Source organism: Mastomys coucha, chromosome X (genome assembly GCF_008632895.1).
Source record: "Mastomys coucha isolate ucsf_1 chromosome X, UCSF_Mcou_1, whole genome shotgun sequence".
NCBI classification, from domain to species: domain Eukaryota; kingdom Metazoa; phylum Chordata; class Mammalia; order Rodentia; family Muridae; genus Mastomys; species Mastomys coucha.
The window spans coordinates 100,742,643-100,754,772 of NC_045030.1; the positions used below are offsets into that span (position 1 = coordinate 100,742,643).

The following is a 12,130-nucleotide window of genomic DNA, read 5'->3' on the forward strand; positions in this document are numbered from 1 at the left end:
AGGTTGCATTTGACAAAATGGTTGGAGCTGAGTATTTAGTGATGGCCTTTGGGGGTCTAATGGAACAAAGATCTGTACTTCTTCATTAAGAAGAGGTCGCTTCAGTGGTGAGCTGTGAGCCAAGCCCTTGAGGACCCAGGACACCAACAGGGGCCAATGCCAAAAGCAGTAAGTAGAGACTTGTAAGTGATCACACCTTCCCTCCACCAAATCACCCCTGAAGGAGTCCTCATTCCTGCCAAAGCTGGCCCTGTGAAAGTATACTGCTCCCAACCCTTAGTAACTGTTCTCCTGACCCTGTTTCCTAACCACCCCTTCTGCTCTGGAAGCTCTCTGGTCCAAGTCTTACTCCCCTCCTAGCCAAGCTGCTAACACAGGCCATGGAAAGATATGCTCACTGACATTTGTTATAAAGATGTCTATGTGGATAAAGGCTCAGCCTAGGAAGCACTGAAAAAAAAAAACTTTTTGGTTTCTTCACTTCTAAATAGGCGGTACTGAGCAGCGACAGATGGCCAGTCAGTTTGTAAACTGTAAAATGTTGTTCACACAGGCTGCTGATGTCACTTCCATTAAGAGATGGAGGGGGGAAAGCCGGGCGGTGGTGGTGCATGCCTTTAATCCCAGCACTTGGAAGGCAGAGGCAGGCGGATTTCCGAGTTCGAGGCCAGCCTGGTCTACAGAGTGAGTTCTAGGACAGCCGGGGCTATACAGAGAAACCCTGTCTCGAAAAACCAAAAAAAAAAAAAAAAAAAAAAAGAGATGGAGGGGGGAAATAGTGAAGGACATTAAGGAAAGCCCAAAGCTAACGTATTCCTGTCCCAGAATGGCCTTCCTTTGAGTGGCATTATCTTGTAGGTGTTAAACACTAAAGAGCTCATACTCACACCAACATCTGGAATATTCTAAAAGCTCTGCCTCCCTAGATGTACAGAAAAGACCATGTGCTTAACACAGATATATCCATCCTTATTCTAAACTGTGGAAATGGCCAAGATCCAATCCTTAGTCCCACCCCTTGGATCACTTCTCTTCTATGTGCTCACAGATCCTTAGAAATTCTGAGACTACTGTGTTCATGCTACTGGGAAGACAAGAAAAAAAAAGTTCATTCATTCTAGATAATGCACCAAAGACAGAACCAAGGAAGCATTGCACCCAAGTCTAACTTATGGATTTTATTTGGCTTAGAGGTATGTGGGTCAGGGATACCTACAGAAGTCTAAGTGACCGTGAAAAAGCTATATCACTTAAAAGATCCATCCCTGCATGCTTGATGACTTCACAGAAGCTGCATGGATGAGATTTACCTTGTTAACCTACCTCTTACAATCTAGCACCTACTAAAATCACATAGAGTGGGGAGGGGCAGGAGAGAGTGGTGGGTTCTGGGTGAGGGTTCTTGACCTCCCACTCCTCCTCCATTACCATAGAGCTAATTATCACTGTATTGTCTATTTCATAGCTATAACTATGAGGCTAAGCACTGTATAGGTCACCACAGTAAACCCCTGCTCCTTGATAGCTGATGGCCATGGGTGACCAAGAAAACAGCTATTCTCCAATAGATCCATAACTTGTCCAGTTAAAAGCCATCACTGGAGATGGCCTGCCCATAGCCTTCATTGAGCCCTTACTAGTGAAAAGAAGGACCTTCCTTTCCTGCTTTGGACCCAAGGCCAACCCATACCAGTTCTGCTTCAGGCCTCTGAAAACAAACCAAAAATAAAACCTGCCCTTCCCTTACATAGTAATTTTCACTTCACGTAGGTCTGGTTACCAAATAAAATACAGGAGACCATTCAATTTGAATTTAAGATAAACCATGAGTAGTGTTGTCTAAATATAACCCATGCAATATTCTGGATATATTTGCTCTAAAACATCACTGCTTCAGAAAAAAAAATTATTGCATAGGACATACTTATGTGAAGACATTGTTGTTCATATGAAATTAAAATTTAACAGAATTCTATACCTTCATTTGCTAAAGTTGGCAATGCTATGTATGATTCAGGATCATATGATTGAGGCAAGTCACACACTAGAAGTCACATTGTGGAAGATCCCACTTAGTGGTTTAGGGAGGTTTGTATATCACATGCAATTTCTCAGCTGCCCCAGAGGTCAGGCCATCCCTTATTCCCTGTTGAACAGAGTCTTCACCCGCTCAAGGCGGGGGGCAGGGGGTGGAGTGGTTGTTCTTTCATGCCTGGCACCTGGCCTCATACTCCTATGCTGCTCATTCCTTACAAAATGGGAGGGGGCTTTTAGGTATTCTGACTTAAATGCCACTTTTCCGTTTCTCTCATTTGGCAAACTAAGAGTGATTGGAGACAGAGGCCTGACAAAGAAAACAAAAGATTAATGATGAAGGGGGAAAGAAAGGTCTAACTCATTTCAGAGGAGCCACAATGGGTCCCTGACCACCTAGGGGGCTAGAGATAGCTCCTCTGCTCTGGCACGCAGGTTGACATAAGTGTTCCATGCCATTCTACAGGTCCTGGTTTTCATCTGTCTGTTCAGTTATAAACTCCTTGAGGTTATGGCTCTCTGTCTACTTTATTCATTGTTGTTTTTGTAGTACTTAGAATAGTGCCTGGCACATTATACAGCTGACACCCAGTGGTAGAATGAATGAATGGACACAACAGCTTAAATCTAGGAACACACTCAGGAACAAGGTTGTGGGTCATCACAGAAAAGAGGCCTACCAGTACAGAAACAGCTTGAGCTTGTGGCCCTATTGCCCTAGGGAATAAGTAGGAGGATGAAGAAAGAGCAAATCTTCACTAATTTACTTAAAAGCTTTCAGAGAGGCCAGTTCCCTGTTGCTCAATTACCTCTACCTCTGAATTCAAATCCCAACACCTCCAGCCCAGGAATATAAGCCCTCATCTGCCTGCTAAGACAACAACTCTCCAGATGCCCAAGCGCTGGGCTACTAGGACAGGAAGGCATGCTTTCCTCACACCCCTGTTCTTTAGGCTGAATAACATCCCGTACTAATGTCTCTAATAAAGATGACTTAGATATGCCTTCTCTAAGACAATTGCTCAGTGATCTTCTGAACACTCGTTTCAACAGCTCACTGAAAACTTTCAAACACTCAGGGACCATTATATATCAAATGAATGAAAATACTGATTACCATGTCAAACCACTATCTCTTTGGAGGCCTTCACGGGGAGTTTGGGGGATGATGAAGTAGTGAGTGGGAGAAAAAAAGATGTGGTATTATGGTATAGGGATCAGGAGCTAGAAGGTAGAGACTGGGGGTGTGACACAGGAAATGAATTGCCATTTATTCCTGATTTCTTTAGAGCCAAGACATCATGGTCCCTTGCAAGACTGGGTCTGATCTCTAGCCACCCCCATCTTACAGACTGGCAAAGTTTACCTTTAATCAACAAGGTGGCCTATACTATTTCTAGCACTTATTAGGGAAGAGAATTTTAAATTCTCTATTATCTACTCCTTATCCAAAGTTCAGTTCAGAAGAAGGCCTAAAAAGCAGACAGCTAATCTATTGCAAGTTATATAGGCAAAGTATATGCTATAAAGCTTAGACTATAATTTAAATATGGGTGAGTGTGGAAAGCCACTTGAGCCGCACCCAAGACGGCACTGGCTTCCGCCATCCCGAGAGCGAGCGGTCTCATAAACAAAGCCCTTATTTGGCTAAGCTTGCTGCCCTTGGTTGCTTCCGCATTTGGTGACCTATCCGCTTTTGCCACATGGTCCATTGGGATTGGCTAAGCTTGGGAGTGCTTAACGACCAAGGGCATTGCCCTTGGTTCTGAAGTTTAAAGGCCAAGGGCGTTGCCCTTGGTGCTAAAGACTGTTGAAGGTTCCTGAATAAACTGCATAAAGAAGAGCTCGTGGGTCGCGTCTTTCTTGCTGGTCAAGGTGGACACGATAGGTGAGTGTGTTGAAAGAGGAAATTTCAGTGTAGAGATAGAGAAGGCATATTGGATATTACAATAATTATGGCTTCCTTAACACAAGAGATGGAGACATTGCAAAGCTGGTGTATTACTACTTCAAGCCATAGAAATAAACCCACACAATGAAGCTTGCCATTTACAAGGATCTCAAGGATCTGTCATCCCTTCTGCATAATATGACAAAGTAACTTGATTGCAGCAGACAAATATGACATACCTGCCCATCGATATTGAGATATCAAAACCCAAAAGATTTCTCTTTCAGGATCAACGTAATGATTTTTCTAAAAAAGTGTTCAAATCATTTTAAGTCATGGTATTTCTCTGAAATATTAATGACAGGAAGGGAAGGTGTTTAGCATTTCTATTTAAGAGAAAGAACATGAAGTTGGGTGGTTAGGAAGATAGATAGGTAGGACCTAGGAGGGATGGAGGAGGGGAAAACATGATTAAAATACATTAAATGAAAAAAGTATAAATTAAAAAATAGAATAGAAGAAAGGGGGCCAGGGAGATGGCTCACTGAGTTTGCCACCAAGCTTAATAAACTGAGTTCAGTCCCCAGGATTCCTGAAAAGGGGGAAAGAGAGAAAATGCTCCCCCAAACTGTCCTCTGACAGTTTGTCCTTTGTCCTCTGACAAACTGTCCATGACTTCTGTCATGGCAAACATACCTCATTACAAACAAACAAACAAACAAGTAAATATATAAATATAATTTAAGAAAGAGAAAGATGAACTATAAATCCTTTGCTGTCCTCACCCTACTATTACAACTAAACTCCTCTACATTGTGTGTTAAACAAACAGAGTAGGGGTCTTAATAGGATAAAGAAGGCAGACCACCAAAGTACTCAGGATGGGAGGAATGACAGCAATCTTCTCTTTTTCTTACCTATGTCAGGCTTGGAGTTGAAAAATATAGTGACCAAAAGCATTAACAGGCATAGACCAGAAAAGCCAAGGAATTACAAAATATTAAACTTGCAAGACACAAAATTTGCAAACTAAAACCACCCTACTCCAGCCAAAACTGGAGAAAAACCAGTGGGCACATCCACACTACATACACATACACACAAACACACACAAACACACACACACACACACACACACACACAAACACACACACATTCATGTATGCAAAGAGGAATAGAAGAGCCTAGCCTTCTCTTCAGTAGGCTGTATGACATACACCAATCCTCTGTATCCTTTGACAGTGTAAAGCCATGGAAGGTCCAGTCTGGGGCAGAAATTATCATTCCTGTAGCAGGAAAGGCACCAGCTACCATGGATGGATGAGGACCACCCATACACACTACACTGGCAGAGACATGAGGAGCTTACACTTCTGGTTCTATTTAGAAGGAAGCCTCCCTTCTGATATGAGAGGGAACTTAGAGTTTAAATTTCACTATCTAAAGACACCACACATTTTGTTTGCAGGACATAGATAAATCAATCTGGGAACTGACTAGGAAACTTCCCCCTTGATGGATAACTTACATAGTTCCAGAGAGTGTCATGAAAACTTCTGGGTGTGTGTTGGTGATGGTAGTGGTGGAAATAATGATCTTGCCCAGTGTTGGATCATACATGCTATAATACCAACCTGCCATGAAAGACTTGCTCACTGGTACAATAACATCATGATGGTTATATGGTAGCCAACAACTTTCTTACTGGATTTAAGGTCTCCATCATAGGAGGAAGATATCTTTGCCTTGTACTGAGAACTTGGTCAAAAGCCTAGAGCTTGGGAGATCATAAGCACTATGGGCAACCTACTATCATTATCTTGCTAAGTGGTTACGTTATTAAGCTGTCTTTTAAATATTTATGTCTATACACCCCAGATGTGCTGTTTTCAGCCTTGGTCACAGAAGCATATATTTGGAGTGAGTGAAGAAGGTTAATGGAAAGAATCTCAACTAGTCAAAGTGATGAGAATTAGTGAGTGGGTGCTCAAGTCTAAATAAATCATCTATACTAAACATCCTCCCATCCCCAAGGCTGTGGAAACACCATGGAAGAGGAAGGGAAAAGAAAGTAAGAGCCTGTTCGTGGAAAGGAGAACTATGAAATGTCATCATTGGGCATCACATGGCTATTGCACCCACAAACTCAGAACATCTGTGCTTACCTGAATAAAACCTGAAAAATATCTTGATCAAGTGTCTTAATCAAGCCACTCAAAATTCCAGCATGGATTGGGAAAATATGTCTCTTCGCTGAGGAGCTATTGGCATTTGGTGGCTTCTGAGAAGGGGATTTTTTCCTTGGAGGTATGGTCACTGGTAGGCTGTCCATGCTTCTGTGGGTGACCTCATACACACTTTCCATGTGCATAAGACCAGCACTAAGTGAACTCAGTGAAATATGGAGAAGATGGTATGATGTTTGGAGAGGGTACATTAAAGATGGTCCAAAGTGATGGGATATAGCCTCTCAAATCATGAGCTGAAATAAGTTTTTCCTTTAGGCTGCCTTCATCAGTTATTTTATGACAGCAGGGAGGAAAAGTAACTAATGTAAATGCCATACATAATCACTCAAAAACAGAAATTCAGGAGAGTAAATCTAACAAGACACACATAGATTTACACGCTGAGAATGATAAAGTGGTAATGAAAGAAACCATCAAAAATTTTTATTTGAATAAATATAGATATTGGTACAGTGTTCATAGGTTAGAAGGATCAACATAAAAACGTCAACTTTCCTCAAAGTGATTGATAGACACCTTGTGGTGGTTTGAATAAGAATGGCCCACATACGCTCATATATTTGAATACTTAGTCACCAGGGAGTGACACTGTTTGAAAGGACTAAGTGGATTAGGAGGTTTGGTCTTGTTGGGATAGGTATGGCCTTGTTGGAGGATATATATATATCACTGGGGGTGGGTTTTGAGGTTTCAAAATCCCATATCAGCCCCCACCCTTGTCTGTCTGTCTATTGATCAGGATGTAGCTCTCTGCTACTGCTCCAGAGCCATGCTTGCTGCCATACTCTCTGCCATGATAATGGAGACTAACTTTCTGAAACTGTAAGCAGATTCCCAATAAATATTTTCTTTTATAAGAGCTGCCTTAATCATGGTGTCCCTTCACAGTAATCCAACACTGACTAAGACAAAAATTGGTACCAGGGACTGAGGTAATGCTGTAGCAGACCTGACCATGCTGTTGTTTGGAGGAATATAGAAAATGTGGAGGCTTTGGACTAGAAAAGCAATTGAATGCTTTAAGTGGAGGCTTACTGTGCCATCCTAGTAGAAGTAAGGACAGTGGTGCTGGGAATAATACACACCCATCTCAAGAAGTTTCACAGGGGAAGAATATTATTGACTGGTCTAGAGGCTATTCTTGTGATGTTTAGGTAAAGAATATGGCTGGGGTTTACTCTTGTTCTAAAAATCATCCAAAGATTAAATTGAAGAGTTTAGGATTAATAGCATTGGCAGAGGAGATTTCGAGACAGCCTAATATTGATTGTATCAAGTGGTTATTAGTGGTCACTCATACAAATCTACAATAAAAAGGATCAAATTTTATGAGGAGAAAAAGAGAATCAAGAAATGTTTTTAATGGAGTCCAGTGCTCAAGGACATAGAAATTTTATAGGAAAGCTTGATAGTAAATGGATTAAAGGGAGTGGTGTCCTCAGTGTAAGACCTCACCCAACTAAGCTTCCAACCTGCAAACTGGAATTAAAGAAAAGCCAAAGCATTGAAGAATAGAACATCAACAGTAGAAAACAGATGCCAATGTAATTAAAGGAAGAGGACATGTTTCAGCTCCAATTAGCAGAAGAACTTGACAGTTTCAGCCACGTGGTCCTGGCTTTATCAAGGAATATACAAGAAAGATTGTGGAATCTCCCTCAGTGGCTAAGGAAAGCTGCTGAGGCCAGGCTTGTGGCAAGGAAGCACCTGCATGGAGGCTTTAAAAGGCCATTAAGTTAAGCTGTGAAGGTAAAGGCTGGGCTATGTTGGAGACTGTCAGGTGTTGGAGAAGCCAGAGTCATGGGATACCTCCCATTTCCTCCTTCATGGTAGCAGTGACCTACTATCCACCTCTGTACAATTCTTTCCCCTTGCCTATGGTCCCTTTGTCTTTCCTGGTTTATGTGGTGTATAAGTAGGGTTCTCTAGAGAAACAGAACTTATAGAATAAATCTATGTATATAATATAGAAAAGGGACTTATTAGAATGGCCTACAGGCTGTGGTCCAGCTAGACCAGCAATGGCTGTCTCCCAACAGAAGATCCAAGAATTCAGTAGATTTTACCCCACAAGGCTGGATGCTTCAGCTGGTCTTCATATACACCAGAATCCTGAAGAAGGCTCTAATATCTGTGAAGAAATTAGCAAGAGCAAGAACACAAAGAGAGAGCAATCCTTCCCTTTTCCATGTCCTTTGTATAGACTACCAGTAGAAAGTATTGCCCATATTAAAAGTGGATCTTCCCACCTCAATAGATCTGGATTAAAGATATATCTTCCTACCTCAAAAGATTCTGACTAAAAGTGGGACTTCCCACTTCATATGATTTAATTAAGAAAAAATCCTCACATGTGTGTCATTTGGTTTATTTAAATTCCAGGTTTAGTCCAGTTGAAAACCAAGAATAGACCTGACAACGTGCCAGCAATATTTTTTGCAGCTGTAGACAAGAGTATTCTAAAATTTACAAAGAGAGTTTAAGGAGCTAGACCACTAAAATGACTTTGAAAGAGAAGATTAAATTAAAAAAAAATGTTTACCTGATTCTAAAACTTATTACATAATACAATTAATCAAAACTACCTGGTGTTGGTAAAGGGATATTCTTCGAGATCATTCCGTGTAACAGAGCAGAGTGTCCAGAAACAGATTCGCAAAAATATGCCAAGCTGATTTTTGAAAAAAAGTATAAGACCAATTCAATGGCGTTTTTTTGTTTGTTTGTTTGTTTGTTTGTTTGTTTTTGAAGCTATTTGATAGGTCTAGGCAAAACTACAAATCCAAACCAAAACAAACACCTAATGTTTTAAGGTCTAAGTTTCAAAACTTAAAACAAATATAAAAACAAAATCTAAACATATCACGATGGAACTTTAAACTCTGAAGCTATAAGTCTTTCAGTTAAATAAAAAGACAAATTTACCTATCTCAGAGTGTTTTGGAGAATGTTGGTGGTTAAATGCACAGTGTACATGTGTTCAAACACTCTCTATACTTGTGCTCAAACAGAATGGCTGAGTTACTTCAACTCCCTTGTTTTTTTCCACTGAAGAACCTGTCAGTTCCCTGAATTGGTTGCATCAATTTGCATTCTTACCAATAATCTGTACAAGCTCTACTTTCTTCATATCCTCCACATTTATCATCATGTTCCTTTTTGATAACAATCATCTTACTAGGAGTGTTATGGTGCTGCAGTGAGATTTTAATTGTGGTTCTTCCACAATCAGTATTATGGAGCAGCTTACATGGAACTTTCGTTATTTGTGTGCCATCTTTGGGGAAAAAAATCTCTTTGGGTTCTTTGCACACTAAAAATAAAGTCAAGACTTTTGTTGTCAATGTGTTACAGAAAAAATAAATATCAAATAGATAGATAGATAGATAGATAGATAGATAGATAGATAGATAGATAGATAGATGTGAGTGTCTTTCTGTGTATATGTGTGCATGTGTGCATGCACAGTATTGAGGACCAAACACAAGGACTTGTGAATTCTAAACAGGGTTACTTATCACTCAGCTAAACCTGCAGCCTCAGATTCTAATTTTTCAAAAGATACATACTTTACAAATACTTTACCTATTCTGTAAAATGACTTTTTGTGTTTGTTATAGTTATAGAGGCCAGTAGTAAGTCTCCACACATAGGGTCAACTGACACTCCACAAGGGTACCAGAAGTACACAATATGGGGAAGGCATGAAATGAAGCAAATGCTAGGGGAAGTGAATATCCATGGGCAAAACAAGTAGTTTACTCATCATCTTATCCACAAACCAAAGAGCAAATCGAGACAAAATAAGATTTAATATAAGGTAAAAAACTTCTAGAAGAAAATAAAAAACTTATGATTTTGTCCTTTGTGGTGATTTCTTGGTTATTACACACACACACACACACACACACACACACAAAGACAATGCAAACAAAATATAAGTGGGAGTTACATACAGTAAAATTTGGGGAACTATCAAAATGTCTCAGTGGGTAAAGAAGCCTTCATCAAGTCTGATAATCTAGACACACATGGTAGAGGGATAGAATTGACTATCATGTACACACACGGACATGAGTGCGAGTACACACACATATACGAAATAAATATATTTTTTAATTTTTTTCTTTGTCATTTAAAAAGAAGCATAATCTTTGAGATTTAGGATTAGGCAAAAAGTTCTTTAAATTTAACACTAAAAATAAGACTCATGTAACCACAACTACTTAGTTATACTTAATCCAAAATAAAAATGTTGGCAAGCATGATGGCTTACATCTGAAACCCAGCACTTGTGGTCATAATGCAGAGGATTGTAATTTTGAGGCTAGCCTAGGCTACATAGCAAGCCCCCATCTGAAAAAGTACTTATAGTTAAAATCCTTTTTGTGGCACTAGTAATCCAAAAACATGTCCTCACACATGCTAGAGAAGTGGATCTACCACTCAGGTACAAAACTAGCTTTGAGACTGGTCCTGCTAAGATGTAAAAGCAAGCTGTAGGGCTGGAGAGATGGCTCAGCAGTTAAGAGCACCAACTGCTCTTCTGAAGGTCCTGAATTCAAATCTCAGCAACCACATGGTGGATCACAACCATCCATAATGAAATCTGATGCTTTCTTCTGGAGTGTCTGAAGACAGCTACAGGGTATTTAATATAATAATAATTTTAAAAAGACATTCTCTTTAAAAAAAAGAGTGGTGTCTAGTGGAGACCATTAATTCAAGAGGAATTACCCTCATAAATGGACTAATGTCTTTAAAAAAATAAATAAAAAAAAAGAAAAGAAAAAGCAAGCTGTAGACTGGGAAAACAAAATATAAAAGAAAGAAAGAAAGAAAGAAAGAAAGAAAGAAGGAAAGAAAGAAGGAAAGAAAGAAAGAAGCAAGCTGTAGACTGGGAGGATATTTGCAAACTACACATCTGACAAAGAGCTACTTTTAGAATATAAAAGGACTCTGAAAGCTAACAGAAAAAAGTTACCAATTTAGAAAATATGCAAATTATATAAACATTTTATACTACACTTGATCTTAGCCAAAAGGCCGAGAAGCGATGACATTCTATTAAGAAATATATTTTATAGCTGGAAAAAGAGGCTATTACAAAATGAACATCAGGCAAGATGTCTCAACAGTTAACAATACTTGCCTCATAAGCCTGACATGTCTTGAATCTAATCCCCAGAACCCACGGTAAAAGGGAAAAACATCTCCATAAATTTGTTCTCTGACTTCTACACATGCACAACAGGATATGCAGGTTCATACACAGATATCTTACACACACACACACACACACACACACACACACACACCACTGCCACCCACCACCATCAAAACCACCAATAATACTAATAATACTAATACTAATACTAATAATAATAACTTTTAAAGATGACCATCAAAGTACAGCAAATTCCTAGTACATGCAAGGCCTTGGGGTTTCATCTACAGTACTGAAGACAATGGACATAAAAGCCATAATCAGATTATCATGGCACTTATCCAGTGTAATCTTTTTTTTTAAGTGGAAACACCAAATACTGGTAAGAATGCAAAGAAACTGGATCACTCCTTCATATTTAGTGGAATTGTACGAGTTACAACCTTTCTGGAAAATATTATCTTTTTTTATTAGATGTTTTATTTACAATATCTCTTTCCCCAGGTTCCCCTCCAAAAGAAAAAAGAAAAAGAAAAGAAGAAAAAAATAAAAATAAAAAATACCAAAAATTAAAACAATCCCGTACCCTCCTCCTCCCCCCCCTCCCCTTGCAGAAAATAGTATCGTAAAAATATATGTGCACTTAGAATACAGCACAGCAATTTCATTCCTTGGCATTTTGTCCAGAGGAATGAGGACTTGAGTTCAGACAAAAGCCTGAACATAGGTGGAGAATAGACTTCAGTGGGTTTGTCTAGTATGGTTGGTTTGGTTTTTGTTTGTTTTTTT

The 12,130-nt window shown here is 39.5% G+C and overlaps 1 pseudogene; it reads right to left on the minus strand.

Moving 5' to 3' along the window:
• Positions 1-11,149: 11,149 nt before the first annotated feature.
• On the minus strand, positions 11,150-11,232 carry LOC116095523 (annotated as a pseudogene).
• Positions 11,233-12,130: the final 898 nt, after the last annotated feature.